This window comes from Triticum urartu, chromosome 6, assembly GCF_003073215.2.
Source record: "Triticum urartu cultivar G1812 chromosome 6, Tu2.1, whole genome shotgun sequence".
Classification (NCBI taxonomy): Eukaryota; Viridiplantae; Streptophyta; class Magnoliopsida; order Poales; family Poaceae; genus Triticum; species Triticum urartu.
Window position 1 is genome coordinate 193,707,320 of NC_053027.1, and position 4,579 is coordinate 193,711,898.

Sequence of the window (4,579 nt, forward strand, 5' to 3'; positions counted from 1 at the left end):
CTAGATGGCTAATGAGTGCGCATGCGTCATCTGTACATTGTCAAGGTTGAATGGTGGTTGTCTATGTGGCCATGCGTGCATGCATGGTGTGGGTCTAGTTTGGGTGCGGCGCACGGGATGTGCCTTGGTGGGTAGGGCCCACAACTTCCGGCACAGAGTTCTGAAGCAGATGAAGGGGCGAGCCCCGGTCTTCGTCCAAGCAAGACTTGTTCCCTCTCGATGGCTAGCTCCGGGATGCATTTTGGTCTCGTTTACACACAACCTATGTGAAGGTTTATGCGTGCCGCTCTCGATGTTCGACCACACCCACACCGCGAAAGGTCCCAAGAAATTTGGATCCCTCATGATTTGCACGGATTATAGTGACGGCAGACGAGACCCGGCATTTTTTCCCCTAACAATGGCTCTGAGGCGGCCCTGCCCATTGGTCGCACATGGCACATATATGGACCAGAGCTTAGCATGGAACTGTCACCCCCAATCCCTGTTGTGATTTCATGTGGCCGCGGTATAGATCCTGAATTTTTGAGGATACTGCCCTAGAAATGTGGCAAATGTCCCGAATATGGCAAGTGCGGGCTCCGAGAAAGGCCGGGACCTTGCATGCGCTTTTGGATTGTTCTCCGTTGACCCGAGAGAGAGCATCGACGAAATGGAGGAATGGGCCCGCATTCATTGCGCAAACCGGACAGGTTACCTCAAGGTAGCTTGATCCAAACCATGCACCCCCGCCGTCTAGACCCACGTGGTGCACCACTTAAACACTAGACCCACATCACTTACGCCGGCCCCCAAGCCAACCATTCCCCGTGTAGACTCATATGCCGCACCCCGCAAAATAGCTTAGCACAAGACTTCCACCCCGATTTCCACAACATGCACCACTACACGTAAGTGTCCAAAAATGGACTATCGCATTATCAACATTTTTTTTGCCAAAACAAGTAAGTTGTTTTTAAATTGCTTGAAAATAGCAAGGTTTCTGTTAAATTATAATTTCATTAATTACACATTATAACGTGCATTTTTTGTCCCTCAAAAAGGGGTGCATTCCTTTTTGTAAACCCACAAAATTACTTCCTTTCCCTCAAAAAAATGAATCCTTCTTCACCCTCTCACGATCATGTTCATGGTGGCCTCGCCCTATAATCTAGGAGTGGTCGATCCAATCTCCCCACGGGGGACAACTTCCACGCACTATCTATCTTGGTTGGTTGCAACCATCTCGCCATCACGGTTTTTTATGGGAAAATCACATTCTTTTGTTTTTCCTTCCAAAGATATGTGGCGAAAAAACATGGAACAAAAATTGTAGAAGGCATGGTGGGATACGTGCACATGTTGTCTTTTTGTACAAGTGCACTTGTTGGCAAGTTGCATGTGCACGTGTCATGTTTCATTTTTTTATTGAAAATTATGTTGTACACCTTTACATAGACGCTTGAATTATTGTTTTCGTATGTTAATAATTCCTAAATATTGAAATTCAGCATGCACATAACACATGGCTTCCAAGCTTCGTCAGCGACCGCTTGGGTTCGTATGGTATATGCCCGCTGTCTGGTATTGGGCAGGGGGATGTGGATCCATGCGATGCCATGCGTTTCATCTGGACCCATGTCATGCACCCCCAGCCAATCGGGCCGACATCATGTGCTGCTAGGCTTCTCGATCCTAACCATGTGCTAGTGTCCACCATGGGTAGAGATGCTCAGGTGCACAGGTTTGCTGGCATTAGTGAATGACGCTGTATCTCGATGTGCAATATGTGTAGTCGCATGTTGCTTTGACATACCTGGCATGCCGAGGGAAGGGACTCATGTCAGAGGTCCAACGGACCGAGGTGGGGTCAATAGTGGATGGATGGTGTGGGTTAACCTGGCAAACGGTGTACGGTTTGAGTGAAGCTGGCTAGGTGTGCATGGCTGGGGGCTAGATGGCTAATGAGTGCACATGCGTCTTGTGTACATTGTCAAGGTTGACCGGTGAGTGTCTACTTGGCCACGCGTGCATGCATGGTGTGGGTCCAGTTGGCGTGCGGAGCACGGGACGAGCCTTGGTTGCTAGGATCCACATCTTGCGACATGGAGTTCTGAAGCAGATGAAGGGGCAGGCCCCGCACATCGTTCATAGGCCAGACTCATTTCCTCTCAATGGACAATGGCTCCGAGGCAGCCCTTCTCTTTGGTGGCACATGGCCCATATATATGGACCAAAGAGCTTCGCATGTGATTTTTACCCCATTCCCTGCTATGATTTCATGTGGTCGCGGTATAGATCGTGAATTCCCGATGATACTACCCTAGAAATGCGGCAACTGTCTCGAATATGGCACGCGGGACCCAAGAAAGGCTGGGACCTAGCATGCACGTCTGGATTGTTCTCCGTTGACCCGAGAGAAAGCATTGATGAAAACGGAGGAACGGGCCCGCACTCAGTGCACAAACCGGATGTGTTACCTCAAGGTAGCTAGATCCAAACCATGAACCCCCGCCGTCTAGACTCACGTGGCGCACCACTTACGCAGTAGACCCACACCACTTACACCGGCCCCCAAGCCAAGCATTCCCCCCGGGTAGACTCATATGTCGCACACCACAAAATAGAATTAGCACAAGACTTTCACCCTGATTCACCAGGTTACTACCTTGTGCACCCCTAGCTAGCATGATACACTGCATGCACCTAGAGCCACCTAGGCCCACAGCATGGACCACTACACGTACGTGTCCACAAAACAAACTAACCCATAATCAACTTTTTTTGCCAAAACAATTTAGTTATTTTTATAATGGCTTGAAAATAGCAAGGTTTCTGTTAAATAATAATTTCCTTAATTACAATAAGGTCCATTTTGTAACCACACAAAATTCCTATCTTCCCTCGAAAAAAAGAATTCTTCTCTCACGATCACGATGGCCTCACCCTATAATCTAGGAGTCGATCCAATCTCCCCACGGGGGCCAAGTTGCACGCAGTAGATATTTTTGGGGACATTTACATCTATGCCCCTAATTTGCGCCCACTCTCAGATTTACCCCTAATTTCAAAGCCTGCTCAAATTTTCCCCTCCGCCATTAGGTGCACTTATAGAAATACCCTTCTGTGTCGTTACCATCCGGTCAAAGCAGGTCCAAGCCGGTCAAAGGGCTTTGACCATCTTGAAAAAAATAGCAAAAAAATTCTGAAAATCTAAAAATTTGTGGGATCAAAGATACTCAGGTTCGCAAGGTGCATGCAAAGTTTCGTGCTGTTCGTACATTCCAAGAGCTCGTGTCAGAGGAAAAACAATAAATATGTAAGCCTGTGAACAGTAAGTTCTAAAAAATAGTAAGAAAATTCAAAAAAATATGAAATTTTTTGGCATCAAAGAGGCTCGGGGCTGCAAGCTGCGTGCAAATTTTTGTTGTGTTTGGACATTGGAGGGGCTTGTGGAGAAAAAAACAAAATTTGGCTCAGGAAAAAACTTGGGAAAAAATGACTATTTTGTTTTTTCTTGCTAGAGCTCCTCGCATGTCATTTGATCACAAAAACTTGCAAGCACCTTGTGCACCCAAGACACTTTGATGCCAAAAAAAATCATATTTTTTAATTTTTTTGCTATTTTATTTCAAATTTATTGTTCACAAGCGTGCAGATTAACTATTTTTCCTCGCCACGAGCTCCTGGAATGACCAAATAGCACGAAAATTTGCACACACCTTGGGCACATGAGTATCTTAGATCTCACAAAATTTTAGATTTTTTTGCTATTTTTTTCCGGACGGTCAAAGCTGTTTGACTAGACGGTAACAGCGCAAAAGGGCATTTCTATAAGGGCACCTAACGGCGGAGGGGCAAATTTGAGCAGGCTTTCGAATTAGGGGTATATCTGATTAGGTGGTTCGAGTTAGGGACAGAAATGCAAATGGCCCATATTTTTGGTTGGTTGCAAATTTCTCTCCAAAACAGTTTATTATGAGAAAATCACCTTATATTTTTTTACTTCCAAAGACATGTGGCGACAAAAGCATGGAACAAAATCGTAGGAGGCACGGTTGGATACGTGCGCATGCTGTCTTTTTCTACTACAACTAGACTTGTTGGCAAATTGCATGTGCACGTGTCATGTTTCAATTTATCTTGAAAATTATGTTGTACACATTTACATAGGCGATCGAATTGTTGTTTTCATATGTTAATAATCCCTAAATATTGACCACGTGACACATGTGGTAAGCAATCCAAACAATTCAAAAAAATCCCTAAATATTGAATTTAAGCATGCACCTAGAAATTATCAGTCATAGAACCAACATCTATTTCATAGAGATTAAGGTACTTCCACATTAAATCTAATACAATAAATTCAAAGGATCAACTTAATACATTAACAGCACATAGGGATGTAGCCCAGGAATCCAACGAGTAGAGAGAAAAGGAGGAACAAAAGCTGGAAGAAGAAGGATCAGCCAGCAGCAGCGCCATCAGCCTCCTAGCCTCACAACTCCAGGTCTCCAGCCTTGTGAACTCCAGTTTTTTCCTGCGAAACACGAATGGCAAAGTTGCTATTACAGGTTAGGACTTAGTGAAAATTACA